Raw genomic sequence first — 27851 nt, 5'->3', positions numbered from 1 at the left:
TAGGTGTCTTTCATGGGTAGTTTGGCAGGCCTTTCCCTTATCAAGACTGTATTTTAGTAAACCAAAATAGTAAGTATGTTGATCTAAATAATTCAACCTAATTCAATTCAGCCGTATTCAAGATGAAAATAATTTCCCCATCGTAAGGTAGAAGCATTCCTTGTTTGTTTTTAAAAAAGAAAGCATGCATTAACGTATCCTTAAAACAGTGAAGTTAAACTATATACAGTAACAATCTTAGAAAGGGTATTTGTTTCTTATGCAACATTATTCGATGATTTTGTGATGCAAAACACAACAAGATTAAGAAAACAGTTTTGTCTGCTGGCTGTCAGAATGTGACTCAATGGGCGTTTTATTCCTAATGATTAATTCTTAGCAACTTTGGAGCATGCATATCCTTTCACCAATAGATGTTGATCCAACAAAAGCTAGCAGCTTTTCTGGATCTAGAACCAACAAGCAAAATCTATCAAAAACAGCATTGCACTGTGCAAAGCACAGTACATTCCTGGTCATAAAATGATGAACTGGCTTTGCAGTTAGCAATCTCTAATTAGAATGGACATTTTGCTGCGGTGAGGTTATGCAAGAATACCTTGTAAGGTCACAGGGCAACTGGAATCCCAAAGTGATTAAAATATGGTGATCATTCCCTTATTTACATAACAAAGGGAAAATAAAAAGATGCTTTTCTAGGCTGCATTAACAGATCAAAGGAAGTAATGGTACTGCTCTATTCTGTCTTTGTCAGACCACACCTGGAGTACTGTGTCCAGTTCTGAGTGTCACAGTTTAAGAAGAACGTTGACAGGCCAGAATGTGTGCAGAGGAGGGTGACCAAGATGATCTAACTTTATGAGGAATGGTTCAGGGAGTTGGGTATGTTTCTGCAGAAAATGGAGGGCTCTGAGGCAGATGAGTAACCCATAAGGGATAAGGTTTAGTGGTGACATGACCTAAATAAAGATTTTATAGTTTTATGAAGACTATAAATGTGTGTGTTTGCCTTTTTTATTTGCCAGAATCAATACATCAATACAAAACCTTATTGATAAATATTTACATATTTATGTATTTAAATATAGCTTATTATTGTTAGTGCCTAGGGTAATTCATATATAAATCTGTCAACCGTATTTCCCAGATAAAAAGTCACATAAGAGAAATGTAAAGCCTGCTATTAATCTTTTCCTGTGTAGCTTAAAATACATTAGAAACATATTTCATAGTCCCAAATGCAAATGTGACAACAACTACATTGGATATGCTTCCCGTATACAATAATTATCCATTCCTTATTGGCATACTGCAGTGCTTATGGTGCCAAGTTAGATTAATCTGATTTCTGAAGACGTTCAATATTTTCCATTAGTTTTATTATGCTTTATATCAAAAAAGTCTTCAGTGTACACACACACACACACACACACACACCCTGTAGCATGAAATAACCTCTAATCCTGAAATAAAATATTGGAATGTAACCAACATTTTAGCAAGCATTTTAACATAAATCTGAAGGGCCTGCCTCATTCTATTATTAACACCACTCAAGACAGAATTGGTAATGCAGAGTGTAGGTGGCCAAAGATGGCTCTGAATGTCCAGTTTAAGTACCAAGCACCACTTGAGCCTCCCACCTAGGGTCACCTGTTGGGCAGTAGCTTGACCTGATGTGTGATGATTCACAATATGTGATGAGTGATTCTGGTTATAAAGTGAGCTCTGCGCTTATTTTTTAAATGGAACTAGCAAAAGCAACTGGATTTTCTAAGGCAAAGCCCAATAGCACTAATTTTAAAATGATATGTGATTAATTACTCTCCTTGTAATGCTGCTTTCTCAGTGTTTTCCTTTTCTTTCTTTTGAGCACAGATACCCCCACATAGGTGCCCTTCCAGATATTTTATATTCCTTTGTGCAGCCTTTCCATTAAGGTAATAAACTCGAAACAGGCAGAAAAAGTTTATATTAAGAAAATATAAGTCATTAATTAGCTGTCCAAAAATCCCCTGCTTTATAAAACTGGAATTATTGAAATGCAGCGGATCCTCTCCTCATAAATATCTTTTGGTAATATGCATTTTAAATCATTCAATAAAAGTAAAATCTATTTTTGTACAATGCCAAAAGGAGAGACATAATGAAATATATGAGCCACTACTGGTCAATGATTAAAATGTGCTCTCATTACTGTGCCCTTCTGCTATTAGCATGAGAAATGAGAATAAGATGGTGATGGGGGCATCATGATGAATATAATAATCTTGCAAAAAGATTTGTGAGAAGTCTAACGATGGAGACTATGGATAATTATAGGGGGTGCAATCCTGCTAAAGCTAAGAATGCTTATATCCTGCCCATTTCAATGGCAAGGTTAATCACATGTTTAACAAAGCCTTCCATTCAGTAGGGCTTATATTTGCTTAACTTCGGTTGGCTTCTGCCCAGTATAGAGTGAAGTAAAATACCCCACAACTCTTTTGGGGGTTTCCATTTCTTTCTGTCCCTCTCCCTCTCCCTCTCTCTCTCTCTCTCACACACACATCTTCTTCTTCTTTGGCGATCACTCGTAGCCGAGTAAGATTGTCTTCCATAAACACGGTTTTAACAATGAGTCTGTAAGTGCCTGTGGAGGCCAATTCTGGATCCACACATCCTTCCACATTGGGGACATTGGTTTCCGGGTGGGAGTTGATCACGGTGTGGATTTGCCAAGCGTGCCTTCCTCCTAGCCCGTTTCTCCCTTGCGTCCTGAGTTCGAGCGTCTTCAAAGCCCATGACACTTTTGGTAAAGGCTGTTCTCCAACTGGAGCACTCGCAGTCCAGTGTTTCCTAGTTGTCAGTGTATATACTACATTTTTAAAGATTTGCCTTGAGACAGTCTTTAAACCTCTTTTGTTGACCACCAATATTACACTTTCCATTTTTAAGTTCAGAATAGAGTAGTTGCTTTGGAAGACGATCATCAGGTATCCGCACAACATGACTAGTCCAACAAAGTTGATGTTGAAGAATCATTGCTTCAACACTGGTGAACTTTGCTTCTTCCAGTACACTGATATTAGTTCGCCTATCTTCCCAAGTCATGTGTAAAAATTTTTGGAGACACCGTTGATGGAATTTTTCCAGGAGTTGGAGATGGCACACACACACACACACACACACACACACACACACACACACACACACTGCTCCCACTACATGTTGAAGTTTTTCATTGAAATGAAAAAAATAAATCATTGAATTTTCGTTTCATTTCATTATTTCATTGAAAATGATGGTATTTTCTGTAAAGAAGTGCTTCCTCAAAGCATTTCAAAATATTTTCACCTTACGGTCACATTTCCCTGTATAAATTGGGCACATTTACGCAAACTCGCATGCAATTTAATACAAAGAGGTCCATTCCAATTCTCAATCACTGGCAAAAATGCAACTCTTAATATAGTAAAAGGTAAAGGTACCCCTGCCCGTACGGGCCAGTCTTGACAGACTCTAGGGTTGTGCGCTCATCTCACTCTAGAGGCCGGGAGCCAGTGCTGTCCGCAGACACTTCCGGGTCACGTGGCCAGTGTGACGAAGCTACTCTGGCGAGCCAGAGCCGCACACGGAAACGCCGTTTACCTTCCCGCTAGTAAGCGGTCCCTATTTATCTACTTGCACCCGGGGGTGCTTTCGAACAGCTAGGTTGGCAGGCGCTGGGATCGAGCAACGGGAGCGCACCCCGCCGTGGGGATTCGAACCGCCGACCATGCGATCGGCAAGTCCTAGGCGCTGAGGTTTAACCCACAGCGCCACCCGCGTCCCTTCTTAATATAGAAGTATTAATAATTACACAAGTCTTAGTTCTGTGATAGTTAAAGTACAACTATCTGAAAATAGAAGCCTACAAAATTGATCGGTTTGTTTTGTTTTTTTAAACAGTTCCCTTGAAAGGCACTCCAAAGTTTAATTACCCATATTTCTAGGAGGGCTGTCTCTGGCACTGAGCTACCCATTTATAAGGCAAATTCAATATTATATTCATCCAATTTTAGCTTCCAAGTAAATGCATCATGCAATGCCTCTATATTTTTGGAAGATGGATGAACTCACAATTACCAGATATATTCACAATGTGTGATTATTACAACTGGTAAACAATAATGTTAATAATTATTATGATGATTATTATTTTGTATCACACAAACATGATCCTAGAAATCTTTATACCCTTCAAAGCACTTTCAATCAATGGGTTTCTTTTCATTTAATTTTTGCCTTTTCCACCCCAAGGAACTTAAGGGTAAAATGATAAAGCCATACAGTTGTGAAAGAGACAATTAAAACAGCTTAATTATAACTAGAAAGGGACACAAAAAGAGCTTGGGACACTAATGAAGCATTTCTGTAAGATATGACAGAATCCTGGCACCCCTACTCATTTTGCTTTTCTTTCCTCTGCAGTGGTCATTAGGAAATCTGTTCCGTTTCTGAAACTATGCAGATCAGAAAGCATCACAGCGCCAAACAACCATGACTAACCGGAGTATGACAGATCATTCAACTGTGGTGAAAAGATGCTTAATGAAACAGATCAAGGACCTTGCCTCTAAAGATGAAGGCTCCACAGGAAGGTAGGAATGCCCTAAATATGCATCAGATAAAGGAATATTTTACATAAGAGTTAGTGGCAAAGAGGCAACACATTCAAATGCATTTAAGTCTACAGCAGTGCCAGGAATAATATCTTGCAGGTACTACACCTTCTTATAAATCAGATTATATAGCTTCAATCATGGCATTTTTCTACATCAGCTATATTTGGTCCATAATAATTGGTTTAAAATACTTCTACATTTTGCAAAGTCTACAGACTGGTGAAATTCAACGTGCTGGTTTGGATCTACGAGGCCTGAACAGGTCGGGCTACCATAGCTTGTCCCCTGTACTTTAATAAGACAAACTATGTAAAAACGAGTTCTGAAAATGAGGTGGAATCTTGCAGAAGTTTAGCATTCATTTCTGCTTTAATGGCTTTCAGAAAAGGTCTCTTTAGAGCCCCATTAAATCGTGGGAAGTTTGTGCCATATTTTCCCTGTTGGTTCCGTGGATCATGTGATGAAACCTGGGGTGGTATGCCAGCATACAGTTCTTTCCCCACTGGTTTCATGGGTAAATCACATGGGAACAGAAGCATGCATGTTCATAAAGAGTGGTGACATGCTCAACTGGGCCAGCTGTTGTATCACATCACGCCCACTGGCATGGATGAAATTCAGTGCAACATGGCAGTATATCAGTAAAAAAGACAGAGTTCCAAAACACAGCATGTTACACTGTGTAAAAGGAACATTAGAAACCAGGCCAGAAGTGCTAGCATTATCACCAGAAAAACTAACACAATAAACCTCATGTTGGAAGGCACCCTGCGAAAAGCCTCCTGAGCTGACATGCCATCCTAGAGAGACATCCTCAGTGGCTGCATTAAAAAAGGTAAAAGGTAAAGGACCCCTGGATGTCTAAGTCCAGTCAAAGGTGACTATGGGGTGCGGCGCTCATCTCGCTTTAAGCAAAGGGAGACAGGTTTCTGGGTCATGTGGCCAGCAAGATTAAACTGCTTCAGGCACAATGGAACATCATGACGGAAGCCAGAGTGCATGGAAACACCATATACCTTCCCACCGCAGTGGTACCTATTATCTACTTGCACTGGTGTGCTTTCGAACTACTAGAGAAGGGGAATAATTTTCAGCACCACACTTGTCTGTCAACCTCTAAAACAGAGTAGTAACTGAGGCTCAATATGTTGTATGGACAACTCTTCGCTCTGCTTTTATGAGTGTGTGTGCTTCTTACCAGCATTACTGGATGTATCAGTGGCAGGTTTCCCATTGTTAAAGATTATGGCCAGTGCAAAATTAATAATATGTATTTTTTAAGATTGCAGAACTAGAAAGCCACAACTGGCATGTAAACAAGCCCTGTGGTGAAGGGCAGGACCAACCAACCAAGCACTGGGCTGTATAAATCAACCCACACAACTGAGCCACAGCATGCCACAGATTACAGTAGGGAGAACCTTTACAGCAAATTATTCCAGCATCACATACTCAAGAGGAAGTCAAGAACAAGCAATAGCCATTGGATCAGTACTCACCAAACTTGGGAAAAATTCCTTCCTAATCACAAATATGAAGAGTGTTATTGAGCTCTGGATATTTAGATTGGTGCACATAAAAATTAAACATACCTATATCAAATACTGTATGTAATTACCACTGTAATGATACCAAAGGTGCATATGCCATGTTTGTATGAACCTCTTTCCTGGTTCAGACAAGGAGAAGCATTGTCCTGAAGCTGAGTGGGGTGGAAGAGGGTAATGGGCTGTGTTTGGGAACCTGCAAGCCTTCACAAGAGACCTAATTGACCATCCTCTCCCCCCACACTCCAGGAAATGCACAAGGGGGACAAGATAGATTCTTGCAGATTCAGAGGGTTAGCTAGGCCTTTGTGACATCATCAGCCCTCTCCATTCAAGCCTTTTTTGACGCCTAGCAACCACAGAGCATCAGTAATAGTCATGGTGATTGGTGTAATGGCTGCTTTGTGTTTTATCCAGGGTTGAACTGAATGTACTGTACATGTGTTTCATATGATGGTGGTAGGATATTTCCCCACCCCCACTTTGTTCCCTGCCATTGTTTTCTTCTACTACTACTGTCTTGAAGCCACTGGCTAATGAAATGTCAGGCTTTTTACTGAAAAGAATTTCTGGACATTTCCATGAAGAAAGTATCCCTTTTACTTCAACCTCAGTTTTGTCCCCCAGTTATTTTTATTAATTAAATTAATTCGTTATTTTCCTAGGCTTTTAAATTGATACACTTTTAGATATTGGCACAAATTACTTTCCATGAACTGGATTGAGGGTGCCTTATTTTGATTTCATGCTGTTATGCTCTGTTTTATAGGTGGATTTTGGCTTATTTTTATGCTAATGTTCATACATTTTTGAACACTGCTTTTAATCTATGCTCTGTATTTGAGTGTACTTTTATACTGTTTTGTGAACTGCTCCCTGAAAGTGCAGTATGCAGATGCCATACACAAATGCACACACATATTATATATGTTAGCATTTTGTGATGTTATAATCTCTGTGCAGCAGTCCCCTAAACATAATATGCTCTGTAGAGAGATACAAAGCAGTATTTTGAGATGCTGGTTATTAATTCAAGTCAATGGCCTTTTCTCTGTCATCGCTGCAGTGATGAGGGGTTCACAAATCTTAACACTGGCTCATTTGGAAGAAAAAGCCATGCATTCGATATGTAATGAAAATGGTTTACCTATGAGACAGAGCTCATGCTTTGCATGCAGGTACCAGGGCTGGTAAATTATCCTTGCCTGAGACATTGCCAGCCAGAGATGAATAGTACTTGACTAGATAGATTTTCTGATCTGATGCTATAATGCAGCTTCAGGTGTTTATTGGGCTCTGGCAATGATACTGCTAAGAACCTAGGGAGATCTTTGACCTTTGGTTGAAAGTTATCTATAATTGAGACATGCACACTTTTTCCGATCATTGCACTCTGCAGGAAAGGGGCTCCTACAGTTAGCATCTCATCAGGTGGTCCACCTCGTACAATGTAGGAATTGGGCCCTTAGTATGGTGGCATCTACCTTTTCATTATGTATTAGACCATGGGCAGGCAAACTAAGGCCCGGGGGCTGGATCTGGCCCAATCGCCTTCTCAATCCGGCCCGCGGACAGTTCGGGAATCATTATGTTTTTACATGAGTAGAATGTGTGCTTTTATTTAAAATGCATCTCTGGGTTATTTGTGGGGCATAGGAATTCGTTCATCCTCCCACCAAAAAATATATTCCGGCCCCCCACAAGGTCTGAGAGACAGTGGACCGGCCCCCTGCTGAAAACGTTTGCTGACCCCTATATTAGACAAATGCTGTCTCTACTGTCTTTTCAGCACCTATCAAATATCTTCCTTTTTCAACAACCTTTTTTAGTAGATATTCTGTTCTCAGTCTGTATTGCATTTGAAATTGTTTTTATGTTTGTTAGAGCCAGGGTCAGAGTGGTGAAGCAAAATTCCTCTGAGCATGCATGCCCTGGAAGGACTTCTTCCCATGAACATGGTGAAATAGTTTGTAGATGTGGTAGCACAAGGGTGTTAGCAATGTTCATAAAGGAATAAACAGATGACTAATGGTCCTTTGCACTTTTGTTCTCTCCAAAGCACAAAAGCATGTTCTGAGAAATAAATCGAGGGACAAAATGTGAACTTTCTCTTCATCCTGTTATAAATATAGAAGAGTTCTAGTATCATTCCAGGATGAGCCTTTGTAAAATCCTTCATTCTAGCTAGGAGTTGTACTATTTCAGATGGCGTAAATGGTGAATCTGTCATTGAACACTGCTGCCGTTTTGAAAGCAAGTGACCTGTTTTTTTGCTGTCATTTAGTTAGAATTAGTTTTCATCAATCTTTCATACTAAACTTGCAGCAGCTGGGTGGTACTTTTCTTTCTTCCCCCAAGGGTTGAAGGTTATGCACCATCAGCAACATGGCTTGGTGTTTTTGCATTTGTATTTAGGGTGCATAAAGAAAGGAGGGAAGTTCTCCCTAGTGACACACCTGATTTATTGCTCAATTACTAGAGTGCACCTCATCAGCTCTGTGTGAGGATCTGTAAAAGCCATAGATTTCTTCCTGATGTCTATTAGCAGTGTATCTTCATAACTGCCTTTGCCCCTTTGTGTCTAGGAGCAAGATGTTCGAAAGCTCTTTTAGTGAATGAGTGGGTTGGAGAAAGAGGAACAGGAGCTGGTTCTGATAAATGATGCTCTTCTTTATTTTTGATCACTTGCGTTTTGACAATAAAATCCAAGCAAAGCTATAATGTTGGCTGCCATTCTCTAATCTCCTTTATTTATATACTGGTTTAGAGAAAAGCTGTTGGTAGTATTAGGAGATGGAATGAGAAGGAATGTGTATTCAACTTACTTCTGGTTTCCTTCTGTCATGTTCTATACAGTGTAAAGGCTACAACCTATGTGCCTCCTATAGGTATGCACCATAAGATGGTGTTTATCTAAATTATGCTGTCATTTGACGCTGACAGAGTGATTCTCATTGCATTTACATCTTCATGCCAATCTAAAATGATTTGGGAGCAAGCCAAACCCAAGTTCCACCAGGATGAGTGGGGTTTGGCTGAGCCTGGGCTCAGTGAGTGCTACAGAGGGTGGAGTGCCCCACATCCTGATTCAGTCAGAGAAACACTGGTGTAATTTCTCCATCCTAGCTCAGTTGAAGCCAGCTCAGCCAAGCCTGGGATAAATCCTAAAAAAGGGGTGTATCAGGGGTAGGATGGGGCAGTGGGAGATTCACCTCTATTCCAAACTCTGTTCTATCTGGTCACATGACCTAGCAACGCATCAGAATTTAGACTGGCACAAAGGATGCTGTAAATCAAACCTCATTTTAAAGAAGAAGAAGAAGAAGAAGAAGAAGAAGAAGAGGAGGATGAGTTTGGATTTGATATCCCGCCTTTCACTCCCTTTAAGGAGTCTCAAAGTGGCTAACATTCTCCTTTCCCTTCCTCCCCCACAAAATAAAAAAATTCCTTCCAGTAGCACCTTAAAGACCAACTAAGTTAGTTCTTGGTATGAGCTTTCGTGTGCATGCACACTTCTTCAGATACTACTGGAAGGAATTTTTTATTTTGACTATGGCAGACCAACACGGCTACCTATCTGTAACTCCCCCACAAAAAACACTCTGTGAGGTGAGTGGGGCTGAGAGACTTCAAAGAAGTGTGACTGGCCCAAGGTCACCCAGCAGCTGTATGTGGAGGAGCGGAGATGCGAACCCGGTTCACCAGATTACGAGACTACCACTCTTAACCACTACACCACACTAGCTTGTTGAAAGGCTTGTTTTCCCTCTGCCAGGCTCCAGCCAGCTCAGTCAGCAGTTGCATGACTCTTAAACAGAATTTGGAATAGGGGCAAGTTACACTAGAATAATTCCTCCTGATATTAATTACACCAATGTCCCATAGTTTGGATTGGTCTGCCCGAATGTAAAATCAAGTAGCTAAAAGTTACGCACAGTGCAACTGAATTATAGAAACAGACTGATTTGGATTAGCAAGATTGTAACGATGTATGTATTTGGGTTCCAAGCCATTCAGAGTTTTAAAAGGTTGTAGCTTTAAAGTTCTAGCACACCAGAAAAAATTGTTTATGTATGCAACAACGGGCGCCAGGATGCTGTTAGCACAAAGGTGGAAAGAGAAAGCAGTCTCGACTAAAAATGATTGGCAAACCAAGTTAATGGACTACGCTGAAATGGCTAAATTAACTGGAAAGCTCAGAAATGAAGATGACAAGAAATTTAAAAATAACCGGAGGACAAAACTGAGGTTGAAGTAAAAGGGATACTTTTATCCTCACCCACTACAAAAATATTACAATGCAGGCACCAAGCAAGCCTCTCTGGGGATGTTGTTTCATAATTGGGGTGCTTCACTGAAAAGGCCCTCTCCCTTGAGGCCAGTCGCCTCACTTCTGTAACCTTTCAATAGCTGAATATAATTTCTTTTCTCATTTTGGCCATTGAACTGCCACAACTTGGGTAATATTAGGAGTTAACAGCCTAAAATGTGGACATCAAGGTTTTCACTAATACTCCCAAATACAGAGAAAAAGGAGTTTTCAATAAGATTGTAGCAGTCTCCTTTGGTTATGGTATGCCTTGTACATTTAGCCCAAACATAATGCACAGTAAGACATCCACAAGCTATACAATTAGTGAAGTGCTTAGCAGTTGATAGGAATGTGTATTCAAAGTGTAGCCATTAATTAATAGGCTAAAGCTGTGTTACTGGGGAGTGTCAGCCTGCAAGCTCCCTCTTGAAGTGGATAAACTTCACCTTTCTCCCCCATGCCCCTTCCGAACTCCTGCTCCCTTTCCCAATCCCTTACAACTCTCAGCTCAGTCTGCTGTCTATCGGGCACTCGGGCTTCAAACCTCTGCCTCTTTCACCTCTTCTCTTCACCACTGTTCAACTGTAGCTCATGTTTATAGATACATAAGGGACACTTGCCTGGCACCTTCATTATATATATTTAGGCTTCAGGCAAAAATGTTTCTCTACAGACTTTTGGCGGATTAACATTCTGTAGCCTTTTAAATGTGTTTGTGTGAGGGGGTGGGTGGGTTTGTTTTTGTTCTGTAATGTATTTTCTGTATGTTGTGAACAGCCCTCTGATCTTCAGATAAAGGGTGGTATACAAATTTAATTAATTAATTTAATTAATAAAAATAACTGGGGGACAAAACTGAGGTTGAAGTAAAAGGGATACTTTCTTCATGGAAACGTCCATAAATTCTTTTCAGTAAAAAGCCTGACATTTCATTAGCCAGTGGCTTCAAGACAGAAGTAGTAGAAGAAAACAATGGCAGGGAACAAGGTGGTGGTGGGAAAATATGAAACACATGTACAGTATATTGAATTCAACCCTGGATAAAACACAAAGCAGCCATTACACCAATCACCATGACTATTACTGATGCTCTGTGGTTGCTAGGCGTGAAAAGAGGCTTGAATGGAGAGGGCTGATGATGTCACAAAGGCCTAGCTAATCCTCTGAATCTGCAAGAATCTATCTTGTCCCCCTTGTGCATTTCCTGGAGTGTGGGGGGAGAGGATGGGCAATTAGGTCTCTTGTGAAGGCTTGCAGGTTCCCAAATACAGCCCATTACCCTCTTCCACCCCACTCAGCTTCAGGACAATGCTTCTCCTTGTCTGAACCAGGAAAGAGGTTCATACAAACATGGCATATGCACCTTTGGTATCATTACAGTGGTAAGTACATATTTGATATAGGTATGTTTAATTTTTATGTGCACCAATCTAAATATCCAGAGCTCAGTAACACTCTTCATATTTGTGATTAGGAAGGAATTTTCCCCAAGTTTGGTGAGTACTGATCTAATGGCTATTGCTTGTTCTTGACTTCCTCTTGAGTATGTGGTGCTGGAATAATTTGCTGTAAAGGTTCTCCCTACTGTAATCTGTGGCATGCTGTGGCTCAGTTGTGTGGTTTGATTTATACAGCCCAGTGCTTGGTTGGTTGGTCCTGCCCTTCACCACAGGGCTGGTTTACATGCCAGTTGTGGCTTCCTAGTTCTACAATCTTAAAAAATACATATTATTAATTTTGCACTGGCCATAATCTTTAACAATGGGAAACCTGCCACTGATACATCCAGTAATACCGATAAGAAGCACACACACTCATAAATGCAGAGAGAAGAGTTATGTATACAACATATTGAGCCTCAGTTACTACTCTGTATTAGAGGATGATAGACAAACATGGTGCTGAGAATTATTCCCCTTCTCTTTGTCTAATGAGGGCTGAAAATATTTGGTATGAATTCTTGCATAAACTGCACACAGACATGAACCATAAATTATTCATGACCTATAATACGATTATTTACTGTCCTTGTGTATAAAAGCCATCCGTATTACAGCAGTGCCGCTCTCCTCACCATAAATTCCAAAATAGAAGAGACAGTTCCTTGGATATTATTTTAACTGCCTAACAAGCACAGAGGGATCTGCAATTTCCTTGTCTGGACTGCTCTAAAGTGGCCAAATCCTGGATTGGCAAATTGATAGCAGAGCCTGCAGCATCCAGAGTTGCTATTCATCCCACAGTGATGAGTGAGAGATGAGCAACTGGATCTGGGAGGCACAGCTGGAATAGGAACATCTGTCCTTATTTCATAATAGACTGGTGCACTGCCCCATTTTACCTGAAGTAGGCAAGTGTAGCTTAGAATCAGGTAAGGAAAGGAAATACAAAAGCTTATGTATGCTACTACAGCAGCAAGAATACTCATCGCAAAGTATTGGAAAACTCAAGATCTACCCACCCTGGAAGAATGGCAGATGAAGGTGATGGACTATATGACATTGGCGGAAATGACTGGCAGAATCCGTGATCAGGGGAAAGAGACGGCGGAAGAAGATTGGAAGAAATTTAAAAGCTACCTTAAGAAACATTATAAAATTGATGAATGCTAAAATGTTGAGGTTTTTAGAAAGAAAAGGAGATTACAGCGACAAAAGATTAAGTAAAAGAAAAGAATAAAGAAGGAATACATTTGATAAAATTAAGTTTAGGATTTGCTGAAATAATTTTGGAAATTGGGATGTAGAAAGGGGAGGTTTGGGGGAGTCAGAGAAGTGAGGGATATGAAAAGAAAGGATATGAAATTATACATGTTTGTTTGTTTCTTTTATTGTTTGTACTGTCTATAAAAATTTTGTAAAACCAATAAAAATATTTTTTTTAAAAAAGGAAATACAAAAGCTTGCAGCACAACACTTTGGTAGTATCCAAGGTAAGTCCAAGTGGCAGTTTAGACCAGAGCTGATCTTAGACTTGAGTTCAAATCCTTCCTTAGCAGTGTCCATGTTCTTCAGCCTGGTATATTAATTATACCAGATTATTCAGTTGCATCTTGTGGAGAGAAGGAGTCCCTACTTTTGTAGAAGGGGAGTGGATCCAGCAAAGCTTCCGTGAATGGAACTTGCAGTGGAGGGAGGAGGCAATTTTTGCCATTTCCCTCTTCACTACCTCCCACACTGTTCCAGAGGGTCCCTCAACCCTCTGGAGCAGACTGAGGAAAGGGGGGATACAGAGAGGAGGGAAGGGACACAGCAGTGTCCCATGGATGCAAGCAGAGGCGTCTTTCCCATTGGGGTTACTGGTGCGTTCCACCAGGGTGCCGGCCTCTCGGGGCGCCCCAGTGAGTGGGGGAGCTGTGTGGCTTTGCTGGCGGCCTCCCCTTTCCCTGCACACCAGCCAGCTGCGCCTTGCCAACCATATGGCTGGCTGAGTGCAGCTTCCTTCCCAAGCCTCAGCGGGAGGAGAGCGATCCCTGGCAGAGGCTTAGGGTGGAAGCTGTGCCCGCCAACTATATGGCTGGCAGGCATGCAGCGCTCTCTCTCTCTCGTCCGCCCTGTGGGAAGAGGGAGGCGGGCGATGGCAAGGGGAAAGCGGAGCATGAGGAGGAGGAAGGAAGGAAGGAAGGAAGGAAGGAAGGAAGGAAGGAAGGAAGGAAGGAAGGAATTGCCCCCTTTCTTCCTCCTGGGTTTGCAGCCCTGCTTGCATGGTCCCCTTACCTGTCCTGTTCAGCTACATCTAGCCCGAGCCCTGAGTAGCAGCAGCTGCTGCCCTGGTTTCTCTCTCTCCCTGGAATTGTGCCCTGTGTTTAATGTTACGGGCAACTCTATTCTGGGGAAGGGAAGCCTCCTCACTTTTCTTCTTCTTCTTCTTGGGGGGTGGGCTCCTTCTCCGGCCCCTCCACCCCACCAACAAGGTCCCTAGGGGTTGTAAAGCAAGCCAGACCATTTAGCACCTACCCCATTCATTCCAGCAGCTGGCCATCACCCTCTCACTCCAAGCCCTGCGAAAAATATCATCACCATTACTATTACTATTATTATTATTACCACTAGTAGTAGTACTACTAATACTGCCCTCCACCCATAGATATCAGGGCAGCTCACAACCTGACACAAACTACGGTACCAAACACGTTAAAAACTAAAACAAAGGCAAACTTTGTACTTAAACACAAATTGGCCGGGAACTTCATTGTCTGTGTCTTTATTAATTTATTTAAAGAACAACAAACTGGTGGTTGCTTTAACGTTTTGATATGTGGTGATTTGAATCATGAGGATGAAATAGAAGAACTGCTGAGTACTTGAATGAGTCTTGCTTTGGAATTGAGGACTTCATTAGATTTTCTTCTGCCTTTTCATTTTATTTTCATTTGTTCTAAGGGCTTGTTAGAGATAATGTGTAAGCGAGCGTGGTGCCGATTCCCTAAAAAAAAGGTCAACAACTCTGGGGAATGGGGGGGACGGACGCCAGAGGGATCTTTGCACCACAGCCCCGGATATGGTTAAGACGGCCCTGGATGCAAGACTGTTCCATTCCATGAGCAGAACTCCACTCAGGTAACTCAAGATCCAACCCACTTGTTTATTTTTAAAAGCCGCTTAGTAACATTAAATATTCACAATGAACTCAAACAGGAGGTAAAATCTCAGTTACATAAACAGTTAATCATGGACATTATGCTCACATTTTTATTCTTGTACCCTCAGGGTCCCTTCCAACTTTACAATTCTATGATTTGCAGCCCTGAACGTAAAAGAGATAAAGTTTTCTGTTACAGTTCTCTTAGTGCTGGTTAGCTTTTTTCTTTTAGAGATTCGACCAAGCTTTTAGTCTAAGGCTTTCAAGCTGTAGGGATTTTTTTTAGTTTACACTCTCAAATCTTTATTGGAATATATAACAAAACAGCTTTTCAATAACCGCTTCCTGCAAATGAAGCGGCAACTCATTATTTCCTAGTCACAACCTTCTAAGGTGGGAATGAGAGTGGTTTATCTTGTGGTGTTGTGAGGGTTAGGAAGATAAGGACTGCTAAGTGAGAGAGTTCCAGACACCCAGGCTTGAGGGTAGGAGTCCTCATAAAACTGCAGAGAAGTATAAACACATGTTTTATTCTGGATACCTTCCTTGCTTTAAATGCATTATTCCTGTACTGTGTTCTAGGGAAAAGAAACAATAGAAATGTAAACGGGATGGGGGAGATTGTAATGTACTATGTTAATTGTCTTCAATAACCACCATCACCAAAATGAGACTCTCAAATTAAGGAACACTCTTAATTGTCGATTGGCTCCATGGAACGATAGTGAACTGAGGGAATTGTGAAACGAATGATCACCTTTGAGAAAGATAGAGCTGTAATGAGCTGAAATGAAGGACAGCTCCTTAAACTATATAAGGAGCATCTAACAATCCTACAAATAAGTTAAGCTGGTCACACTAGTTCTGATTGATTGTATTATAGCATTTGAAAGACTGGAAACGGCAGACTATCATAGACATTATAATGGACTTGGGGGTGGGGAAACCATTTGTTTTAGAAAATGATTTCTGCATCCACTTCCCCCCTCCCTGCTCATATTTGATTATGCAAAGAGGCAGAAGTGTTGATTTTACAAATGATACATCGAGACAGTTCCTTGCTCTTGGGCCTCGCCTGTTCTTCACATTGTTTGCATAGATATGTGCACTGACACTTCATTGCACATGACCTTTTATGTACAATATTGTGACTCAATACATGTAACTGTTAGGAAAGCAGGACTGAGAGCTACCACCTTGATTTTCAATGTTGACCTCAGCAAGCTTTTATTTGATTCTTATTAATTGCCTTCAGATGTCACAATAACCATGGTTCATCATGACAGGAACAAGTATGTGCAGGCCTCAGGCTCACTTACTCCCTGCTACTGTGCAGCCATGAGGAAAAGTTTGGAAACTTTTGCCTGTGTTTTCATTAATTATCTGAATACAACGAAGTGTGGTTAATTTTATTCATGGGTTAGCTTGGTTTATTTATTTTTAAAAAATGTCAGCCTCAAACCATAGAGTATAGAGCTGGTTTGTTTCAACAAACCACAGTTAAGAGCATGGGTTGGCAAACTAAGGCCCATGGGCCGGATCAGGCTCAATTGCCTTCTAAATCTAGCCTGTGGACAGTTCGGGAATCACTGTGCACGCATTCTTTCCCTTTCCCTCACATGGTGCCGGCACCGGCCCCTCCTCCTGGATTCTCCCCGCTCTGCCTAGAGGAGGAAGGGGGCTGGGCTTTGTTCGTGCCAGCCCCTCTCTGGAGAACTTTTGTGTGCCGCTCATTGTCCCTCCGCCGCTGCTGGTGCCATGGTTGGCTGAGTGCCCCTCTCAAGTGGCCGCCATTTAAAGCAGCCCCCCTCTGGAGCCCTTTCGCGCACCACTCATCGTCTCTCCGCCGCCGCCAGCCCCTGCCGCTCGCAAGACACAGGAGGGACAGTGGACCGGCACCCTGCTGAAAGAGTTTGAGGACCTCTGGTTAAGAGGAACCACTGTTTAGGGTTCAGACATAACACTGAACTGCAGCTAATAAAAAAGTGAAAATGTTCAATCTGCTCCTTTCCTTCATACCAGAGGTAGGAGGGAAACAAACAAACCCAAGGCTTGCAAACTGATACAATTAGCCACGGTCACAATAAACCATCGTGCATTGTGACACCTGAATGCTGCTGAGAAAAACCCTACACAAATTTGAAGAAGGGTGACTGTCTTCTGCAACTGTTTCTCTGCTCTGTCCTTTCCTAGATACTGCACCCTAAAATAACCTGATAGACTGAAGCACAATTGCTCTTACAAGCACAATGCTTCATTATGTATGTTGTTTTGAAAACAGTTTCCAGAGCTTCAAATATGTCAGCTAAAGCAAGAGAAAAGGCTGTTGATGCTGTTATAAGGTCAGCTTTTCAGCGACTGTGGGCAGCATTTGATGGCATACTGCCAAACAATCACCATAGCAAACATGGCTGCTCACAGGCAATGATTTAGCTGCTTTGACAATACTAAGTCTCCAGTGAAGTCTAAAGATAAGAATTACTCACCCTGCACAGAAACAATTATTTAAAGAAGGGCGCAAAGCATGGTTCAAGCTACAAAACATTACGTATTTTATCCCGTATCTTTAGGGGAGAGGTCCCACACTTGTGTAGTCAAAACCACAGTACCCCCACACAATACAGAAATATTGGCAGACAGTGGAACCCTGAGGTTTACAGAAGTATAAAAACATCTTGTGGGGGAGGAATATGCAAAGCGTGCATAAAGAATACAGACATTTTAAATGCAGGCTTCTTGTGCATTCTTTCAAAAATATCCACAGAAAACGTGATGTTTCCAGCAAACTGAAAAAGGATAGAATTAGGCTCCTCACTTCTTCCTTATCACACACACAGGACGCACAGCCCACTTCTCCTCAACTGCTGTGTGCAGAAAAGCTGAGGAGAGGGTTAAGGCCTGCCTCTCAACTCATCTGTTTATCAGGGAGACAACAACTTAAACTTCCATTAGAGTGTGAGCTGGGCAGAGATCTCCACACACCCCATACTTTTCTATTTTAACTTGTTTTCTGTTTGCCACTGTAGTCAAAATTGAGAGGCTGGTGGGGACGGACTTACTTGGTAAGCCTGATATGTCTCCTGGGCCAGTGGTGGCATTGGTGAGCCAACCCTGTGAGAAAGCCACTCGTATTAGTGACATGCCTCTATAAACAAATGCAAAGTGCTCCAATACTGGGCAGCAATTATAGGTAAAGTAAAAGGGAGTTCAAGGATGGAGGAGAGCTGTAACTCACTCAGCTTTCTATGAAGTTGGCCAGGCATAGGCAAACTCAGCCCTCCAGAAGTTTTGGGACTACAATTCCCATCATCTCTGACCACTGGTCCTGTTAGCTAGGGATGATGGGAGTTGTAGTCCCAAAACATCTCACAGGCCGAGTTTGCCTATGCCTGGAGTTGGCTATAGAGAAGTTCTTCTACCTATACCTCTTTAACTGAAATGTTTTAGCAAAGCAATTACTCACTGGGTTGCATAACATGAGATTCAACTGGATTGAAACCTGCTGTACTGTTTTAGTTTCCAACATAAGGAATTATATCTACTGGATTGTTGCCCTCTGGTAGACTAAAAAAATATCCTGTCGTTCTTTCCCTTATTTCAACTTGTACAACAAACTCAGAAACAAGAGTGAGAAACAAATATTTCCTGCACACACATCCAGAGAATTCACAGCAAGTCTGTAAGTAATTGGGTATAAATCTTGTTCTGAGCTTAACTGCAATTTAGTTGATGTATACCAATCCTACTGTTACCCACACGTAAATGGCAAAATCTCTCAAAGGAGCAGCAAGGTCAGGTCATAGGCAACAGAACTTGCAACAAAAAAGGTGTGTCTAATGCTTGCCAGTGAAACATATTTAGACTCTGCTGAAACAAGGTCACCATACTGACCCACATTTAAGGCAGACCTGCAAGTTCTCCTGCTCTCATCAAGAAATGCTTGTATGGCTAGCTAAACTCCCTGTCTGAAACCGGATCCTCCAAGTTCATCTTCCTTCTGGTCAGTTTCACCTTCACTGAGATTTTCCAGCAATGCTATTGACAATTAAACTGTCCAAGAACTCAGCCTGAGGAATCTAAGCAAATCACTTTGCAATGCAACTCAGCACTTTGTCAGCTAATTAGCTTGTATTGTGTAACACAGTTCACAGCTCAGTCTGCCTGGAAGTCACCGGGTTTCTACCCCACACAGCTCTATCATTCTTGCCTTTCTGAGCTTAATGGTTTTGCTGAACCTTCTGCCAATAGAGATCAGGGCAGATCTTCCCACAACACCGTCTCTCTGTAGCTTACCAAATCCAAGCTGCTAAATTGCTCAGCTCTACCTTTACAGAAATCCCCTAGCTTAAAATTTTCAACCAATAGATTAATAAGGGCTTGGACCTACTCATGACTCATAAACAAGGCAATAAGCAGCATCCTAATGCATTTAATTTTAAGATGCATTTAAGAAAGAGCATCCCTAAGAAAGCAAATATTAATACATCCACCTTATTTTACTATTATAACAGGCTGAATTCCTGAGATAGGGAACAGCACCTATTTCACTTACTTGGAGTTTCCATAATTGATCATGCCTTTTGCAAGTGACACCTCCATCTAAAGTTCAGAGGGTGGCTATGAGAAAGAGGGTCTTTCAGTGGTGCCTCCCTACACCCCTGCCAGCCATGGAATGCTATCCCTAAAAAAATATTAAGCTGGTCATTCATTTATATCGGAAGACATAGCCCTCCCAAAGCTTTACATTTTGTGCTTGCGGGAGGTTTTCTGCCTTTTTCCCCTGGCTGGAGTCTCAGCTCTGTAATATGTCTCTTCCATATATATCACCATCATTATATCACAGACTTCTGGAGTTGGAAGGGACCACAAGGGTCATCTAGTCCAACGCCCTGCAATGCCAATCTACATGTGACATTAAATGCTTCTCTGTATTAAGCATGCAGAGTTTTTTTCAGAGGCAAATAGCATCAGGTTGGGGGGAGTTGGTGGTTATTGGGACTGTAGCAGGCACAGAGGGGAAGTTTAACCCTATCCCCCCTGCCCCCCATGACCCTGACGGCAACCCCACATTCTGAAGCTGCTATTTTCTCCTCCTTTTCCCCTCCTCCTGCAACTTTCACCCACTCTCTCCATCTTTCTTCCCTCCGAGCTACACCAGGCACTCAGCTCACACTTCTAATAGCACCGCCAGCCAACTGGGGAGGGGACCCTGTAGGGCTGCTGCAATGGCCCATGCCAGCAACCAGATTCCTCTGCCAAGGCATCCAGAGGTGCTTGCGTGCCTCACTCAGCCACCTAGAATGCTGGAAGAGCAGCCTGGGAAGTACATGGACGGATGGGCTCCAAGCCGTTCAATGGAGAGGCATGATCTCTGCACACACACACCCCAGGCCTGCATCCTTGACAGAGGCCAACCCCTACATACACCTCTGCTGAACCCATTAATCATCAGCATTTAAAAATCTGTAATATAAAAAGCTTGCAGGTTAGATTCAAATACACATTTAGCATCATGTGTAGTTTGGTTCTAAAAGTTTTTTAAAATGTTGACCAGTGAAAGGTCCAGTTAACAGGGCAGCTTGTTGTAGCTCTGATATATTTTTTGCATTTACTGCTTTGAGTGAATTCATGGAACAGTCCAAAGTAAAATTCTGGCAGACTAGTACTATGAAGTGTTGAGGCCAGATACATTTTATACCCATATTAGGCTGTGGAGCAAGTTCAGAGCTGGATTCAACAGTTCCCTTGTTTGCAACTTTGAAGAAGTGAGTGATAGCATCTTAACAGTACAATCACAATCCACAGGGGTTCCATGGAAACATAGGCTATCATCAGTAATAGCACCAGCTACTTAATAAATAAAACAATATAGCTAAGATGAAATCAGAAAAAAACACCAAATCACTGAAGAGGGTAGAAATAGTAACAAACTTGTCAGAAAAAATAGATGACACACGGAAATCTATAGAAACCTCATAATAGAACAAAGTGAATAGAAACATACAGTTTAAAAAAACTAAGGCTGGAGCATACTTATGTGATAGTAAGTACCAGTGAAGCCAATGAGACTTCCTTTCAAGTAATCCTGCTAAGATCAGGTTGCACATTGGAAAATTGAGTTGTGAATCAAATCATACATTTTACGTTTTACAAAACTTCACCACTGACAGCCCTGTGTTAACTGACTGGATACCTATGTATCTGAAAAAACCAGAGTGTCATTCTTAGCATTTCCCTATCTAGTCATTTATGCAATCCCTTTCATTACAATATTCAAGTGCGGTCGTATTATCCAAAACACTCAGCTGACCAGCTGACAAACTACCTACTCAGCAAATTCTCACTTCAAAATATACCATCAACAAATGGCTAGAAAAGGGATGCTGATCAAGGAAAGCAGCATATAGCATGTGTTTAAATCCATGCTCATTCAGGAATGCACTATGTACTCAAGTTACTTCCTGAATAAGGAATCTCTCTCCATTAAGAGCTATTAAAGCTATCTTGCAGTTCTCTTGCCCATGGGTTTGCTTGTAGATACAGCTCCAGAGAGAATTTGCCACATTACCAAACTTACTGAATCACTGAAAAGTCCAATCTCACGGCAACAGTTCTTTCAGCAAAATATTTTATTTATTAGCATGCACATCCAAATTACATCACACCCTTTGGGGAGAGGAAGACTGAATGTTGCAATGTGAAATTCAACATCAGCAAGTAAAGTACACTGGATATGCAAATTCAAAATATTGTGCCTGGACTGGATGAGTACAGCTTCTGTGTCAACTATGAAGTTATTTCTCTGTTACCTGCTGCTTTTGTTAACAAACTCTTCATTTTTGCACTTGACCCCCACTCCATTTTCTAGCTTGCCTTGGAATGGTACTGGATCCCCATGTAAATGCAATGCATAAATATGCACCCATTCATCTATGAACTCTGGGGTCAGATTTAGAGACCTATAAGACTGGCGCTGTTGGAGCCAGTTATTTTTGTTATTTTGCACAAAGCTCATAAGACAGCATCTGCTTAACATGGTAGAACAAATACTATGAAATCCTAATACAAAATCAATAAAAGCTGCCAAAGCAATTATTACTGGAAGATTAAAAAAACAAAAAAGTAATAAGAACTGCACAGAAACCAGCTATATCACATTGCAGGGGGTTGGACTAAATGGCCCTTGGGGTTCCCCCAACTCTAAAATTCTATGATTCTATGAATGCCTAGCCAAAAACATTAAAAAGCATTTGCCTACTACTAAATTTTTTATTAAGGTTGGTGCTGGTAAGATTTCTGTGGGTGGCATTCCATTAATACAGCAGCACAACTGGAAAGCTCTCAAAAACAGGATCGGCTGAGAGGAGGTCTCCAAAGATGGTCTAATCGCAGTGGCTGCAAAGCTGCTTCCCTCCCTCAGGATGACAGCAAGCTGCAATCCCACCACCAACCAAAGAAAAAGGGCAAGTGTGGGAGACTGCAGATGCACCATGGTGGGTCCTCCCAGGACACTGGGGCTTTGGCACATGCCTGACAATGCTGGTGCTCGATGCAATATGAATTACCCGAGATCACACTGGCCTATCTATTCTGAATGTATTCTGATTGTTCTTATATGATGGCAATAAAGGTTACTTGACTTGACTTGAATATGAATTACCAACCCTTATAATTACTTTCAAAATCTGACTTTTGACTTGTTCCCAAGTCAAAGAAGCATAGAAACTGCTGGTGCGACTTAAACCATATGGGACAGCAAAAGCCCATGCAAGAGGCAGTCCAAGAACATACCAAATAAAGGAGGCCCCTGGGCACACAGACATCTGCTGCCCTGATAGGTCAAACTACCTACAGTTTTCAGAAAGCACACTTGGATGTTTGGAGCTGCAGACTTTATAAAAGGGTGCTCCAAGAGAATGAAATTTTGGAGGAAGTAAGCTTTACTTAATACTGTGCAACTCTTTCACAAAGAAGAAAGGGTGGTGGATGCCGGAGGTTTCAATTCCTTGTTGTGACCCTAGAATTGCTTCCCATCATACACCCAATCATGGGAACAGTTTGGTCTCTACTATCATTACATATAACATTTGGGGTAGAAAATATTACTCCTCACATCTTACAGGTCTTCTTATCATTCTGCCTCTTGATGTAGTCTCAGGCATCTCAGTGTCTGAAACTCTCTCTGCCAATTTGTACTGCAATCATTTCATTGTTCTGCCTTGAGACTCTAGTCTCGCTTGTGACAAGGTCTTTTTGAAATCCCTCAAGGAAAAACAGGCCCTTTGCATTTTTTATTTCTGAAGGTTTGACATTTTGTACATGGCTGTATCAAGTCTTCAATTTGAGCACACATACCTGGCTGATAAACAGCTTCTTGAGCCCTTCTTTCATCTACTTCCAAACCCAGTATATCTAGTATTAGTTCCTTGTGGCACTATAATGTTGTTATTTATTTCAAAAATAAACTAGTACATAATGGACCATTAATTCATCTCCATAAGCATAGATATCTCCTAGAACTTCCACTTTTCTTTCTGGCAATTTTTGTAAAAATCCATTAAAAAAGAAGCTATCATTTGCAGTAGCCATTCAAAATTCCAGCAGGTGAAGGGTAGTACCTCTGGTGCGAAACATGTCATGCTCCTAGTGGAGTAGTTTGTCCCCCTTTGGTCCCTGTTCTGCACTTAGCTCTCACCCGTGGCTCCTAGAACTGTCAGCATGCAACAGTGGCCACACCCCAGGAAACGGCTTTGATTGGCCAGCTAAACCAGTGAGGGGAACCAATGGGTCTCAAGCCCTCAGTGGGTTCCCCTGCATGTGAAGACAGGCTTCAGTGGATTGAGTGGATGAGACTAATAGTGGGTCTAATAGTCAAGAAGCCAGTTTCTACATGTGCTGTAGAGGGAAGTGAGGGATAGATGTGGCTCATCAACCTGGGAAGGTAGTCCATCTAGGAGAAGGAAAACTGATTCTAAACTTCCATTGCCTTGCAGCCATACTCATTCATGAGAAAGACTTTGGGAGTAAACCTTGAGGAAAAATCTGTACCTGCTGTCTTGCAGGAAATCTTTGGGAGCAGAAAAGGCTAATACGTAAACCCTACCCAAATCTGGAGTGCAGTCCCTAAGACGGTTGGATGGCATCTTGTATGCCTCTTTCTGGCAACTCCTGCAGCCACACTGCTGCCAAATATATTGCTCTGCCTCTCTTTGGATCACATTAGCAATGCAGAGAGGAAGGTCTTTTCTCCTGGGCCGCTGAGAACCTCCATACACACTGCCCAGGCTTGTGCCCTGGAGAGGTCACTTACATGCTGCTAGCACAGCAAAAACAACATGGGAGACAGCCGATATGAGTTACCAGTCTTTGCAGCCACAGCTGGTACTGTGATTCTCCAGTGTGAGTTCACCCTTGAAGGTGCCCTCCATTGTGTCTCAGGACAGATGGATGCCAACAAAAGTCTCAGTTCTGGTATTGACAAGGATGACATCATAAAGGACATCAGGTTCCACAGTTTCGAGTCTCTGCTGGGGTTCCCCAAAACATAGGGGTGGAATTTTTTTGCTTTCCAAAACATCTGAAGGGCACCAGTTTGGAGAAGGCTGGTTGACAGCTTTAGTCACAGAGAAAGCAGCAGTCTGAAGCTAAAGAAACTGAAAAGTCTGTGGTGACATCATCAAATAAAACACGAGAGTTCCCATGCTGCATTTCTGCCTGTCCATGATTAGAAACATCCATAGAAATCAATGGGCCAACAAACAGGAAGATCTGTAACCCCCACAACATTGAATGTACAGCTCTGAAGCCTGGGTCACTTGAACCCTGGTTACTGTCCTGAGCAGCACCACACCATCAAGGGCTTGGGAATGCTTACCAACTGGTTGAAGAATGTAGTGCTCATCTACACAGAAGGGGTCTAGGGAGCCAAGATGGAATCTACATCCTGAGGAAGTGTTTATGAACACAAGTATCAATAATAGAAGATTCCTGGATCTTAATGATCACTACAACAGCAGGATCTGGCTGCTCCAGACCTTTTGTAATTACTAACCCAGCAGGGAGACTCATAAACAGAAAACTCCTCAGCAAAAGTCCAGTTAAGTATGTTTATAGCAAACCTATAGATTACAACTGAAGACCTGGTCTCCAAAGATAACACAATGCAATTAAAAAGAGAGTAATTTTGGTCAAACCAATAAGCAAGGTCTCAGACATAACACAAACTGAAGGCAATGCACACAATTTAATAGCAATCTTACTAGGATTGCCTCTTCAGAGAAGTAGGATTACAAGTCAGAAGGAATTCACTTTGGGTTTCCAACTCTAGGGAACACTGTGGTGAAACACAAAGCCTTATGAAAACATGTACTGTAACCTGGAAACAATTGAGGCTTCAATCACTCACAGTGGAATGCTTACATTCATGTAAGACTAAAAGAAGAAAATGCTCAGCATTCAGTGACAGGATTTCATGGTGAATAATTGCATGGATTTAGGGAGAGAAAAAACCCTGTTATGGATTCTGAAAATCCGGCTGCCAGCAAGATTCTCTCTGGAATGTGATCAAGCTGTGATATGAGATTTCCATGCTAAAGACTTTTGCATGTTTTCCAAATACCTAAAGGAAATATTAATCTCTCATTATATAAAAACATAGGAGGAAAAACAACAAACCCCAGAATGTTAACTAGCCTATCCAGCTTATGTCCAAAATGAATAGTTCTGTCTCCCTATGTCAGACCATAGTCCTGACTGAGCCAGAGATGCAAGCAACTTGTCATGCATAATGTGTAGTGACTATGGATGGGGACATTAATTCCCACTTTGATCAAAATGATGACTCTAGTCAGTCCAGTTAGGTTTAGCTGAAGTTTTCTCCTGCAGATGGGCATATGTATCTGTAGGGAGCCTCCTTCCTACAGTTACAAAGAGGAATCTCTTTTGCAGGACCCAATATTGCCCCATTATTCAATTCATATTAGCATAATTTTCCTCTGGAATGTGATGAAGCTGAGAGCTGTGACCTTTGCTTGTGAAATAAAAAACATTAAACCTTTCAAATGTAAACCTCATGGCTTTTTGCAGGAGGAGCATGGTCCTGGCAACCACAAATTTTTGGTCAGTTATGCATATGTCCAAGGTCAGCTTAAATTTATAGACCCTTGGTGTGTGCATGTGTGATCACTTTCTCAGGACCCCATTTTCAATGGCAACCCCAGAGTAAATGTTGCATGCCCTTAGAACAGTGTCCTTCAGCCTTGGGCCCACATATGTTGTTTGACAACAATTCCCATTACCTATTGGCTACGTTGGCTGGGAATGATGGGAATTGTAGTGAACTGCCCTGAGACCTCTGGCTATAGGGCGGTATATACCGTATTTTTCGCTCTATAACACACACCAGACCATAACACGCACGTAGTTTTTAGAGGAGGAAAACAAGAAAAAAATTATTCTAAACGAAATAGTGGATATATGATTTTTGTGGTTCATGCTGTGGCCACAGACATGTGATCTGACAGTGAGTTTGGAGTAGCCCAATGCAAAAATCCTGAGGATCCATGTGGATCCATGCTTTGTAACCACGGAGGAAGAAAGGAAGGGGAACCATGGATCCTCTGCTCACGACTGCAGCAGATCCCCCCGCCACCCGCAGGCATTCACTCCATAACACGCACAGACATTTCCCCTTACTTTCTAGGAGGAAAAAAATGAGTGTTATGGTGCAAAAAATACGGTAAATTCAATAAATAATAATAATAATAATAATAAAGAAATTAATCAGTAAGTGTTCAGTTAAAAAGGTAAAGGGACCCCTGACCATTAGGTCCTGTTGCGGACGACTCTGGGGTTGCGGCGCTCATCTCGCTTTATTGGCCGAGGGAGCCGGCGTACAGCTTCTGGGTCATGTGGCCAGCATGACTAAGCCGCTTCTGGCGAACCAGAGCAGCACACGGAAACACCGTTTACCTTCCCGCCGGAGTGGTACCTAATTATCTACTTGCACTTTGACGTGCTTTCGAACTGCTAGGTTGGCAGGAGCTGAGACCGGGCAACGGGAGCTCACCCCATTGCAGGGATTCGAACCGCCGACCTTCTGATCTGCAAGCCCTAGGCTCTGTGGTTTAACCCACAGCGCCACCCGCATCCCTATGTTCAGGGGCCTTCAGTAAATACAATGCCCTTTCTCTAGAAATTTTAGTATGAGTTATTATTGAAAATATATACTGGACTCTAGGTTACATTTTTCACCACAGGCCTTTTTTCAAATGCAAACCAGGCCTTATTTGAATGACTTATTCCTAGGAGGATTCTTTTTACAGGCCCAATAATCTTGGACATAACTGAAACTTGTGAAACCAAGTGTAAGAGAAGAGGGTAAGAGTCATTTGTAATCCCAATGGTAAATTATAAAATGGGTTTTGATCTCTCTGTTGTGTAGCCCCCCACCCCCACCCAAAAGAAGTTCTTCCCCATCACAAGCGATGTAAAGGTTTTCAAAAACTTTTTAAAATGCATGAAAAAATAAATAAAAATCCTGTCTTTATTTTAGTATTCCTCATTTTCTGCTACGCATTGTGTGCTACATTCCATTAAAGAGAAACCATATTTTATCACAAAATTGGCTGCAACTCAGTTGGGTTAAATGACCCACACATATCCCTTACCTACTTCACAAGGGTATTGTAAAACTTATCTAAATAAATTCTACAAAGCACTGTGAAATCCTTGGATGACACATGCTTTGAATAAAAAGCATTATCA

The 27851-nt window shown here is 41.7% G+C and overlaps 1 protein-coding gene and 2 long non-coding RNA genes across 31 annotated transcripts in view; 2 read left to right on the top strand and 1 right to left on the bottom strand.

The window, feature by feature from the left end:
- DTNA (dystrobrevin alpha) overlaps positions 1–27851 on the bottom strand; it is a 199365-nt gene that overhangs the window by 117599 nt on the left and 53915 nt on the right. For 2 of the 29 annotated variants that reach the window (XM_081205863.1, XM_081205887.1), the window contains exon 1: positions 6265–6451. The exons of 26 other annotated variants lie outside the window; for them this stretch is intronic. The gene's annotated coding sequence lies outside the window, so the exon portion shown is untranslated. Of the gene's footprint in view, positions 1–6264; positions 6452–15192; positions 15252–27851 lie in introns of those variants that run through there. One more of the 29 variants, XM_081205862.1, reaches the window with a different exon arrangement.
- The window catches only part of LOC308593486, a 94355-nt gene that overhangs the window by 16219 nt on the left and 50285 nt on the right, over positions 1–27851 (top strand). The window contains exon 2 of the long non-coding RNA XR_014010980.1: positions 4453–4622. This is a non-coding gene — a long non-coding RNA (uncharacterized lncRNA). The remainder of the gene's footprint in view (positions 1–4452; positions 4623–27851) is intronic.
- LOC308593483 lies at positions 11723–22865 on the top strand. The gene is made up of 3 exons (XR_014010978.1): positions 11723–11887; positions 18706–18765; positions 22507–22865. It is a non-coding gene; the product is annotated as an uncharacterized lncRNA (long non-coding RNA).

Source organism: Podarcis bocagei, assembly GCF_964188305.1.
Source record: "Podarcis bocagei genome assembly, chromosome: 8".
In the NCBI taxonomy this organism is placed as follows: Eukaryota; Metazoa; Chordata; class Lepidosauria; order Squamata; family Lacertidae; genus Podarcis; species Podarcis bocagei.
This window is presented reverse-complemented; position numbering and strand designations above follow the sequence as displayed.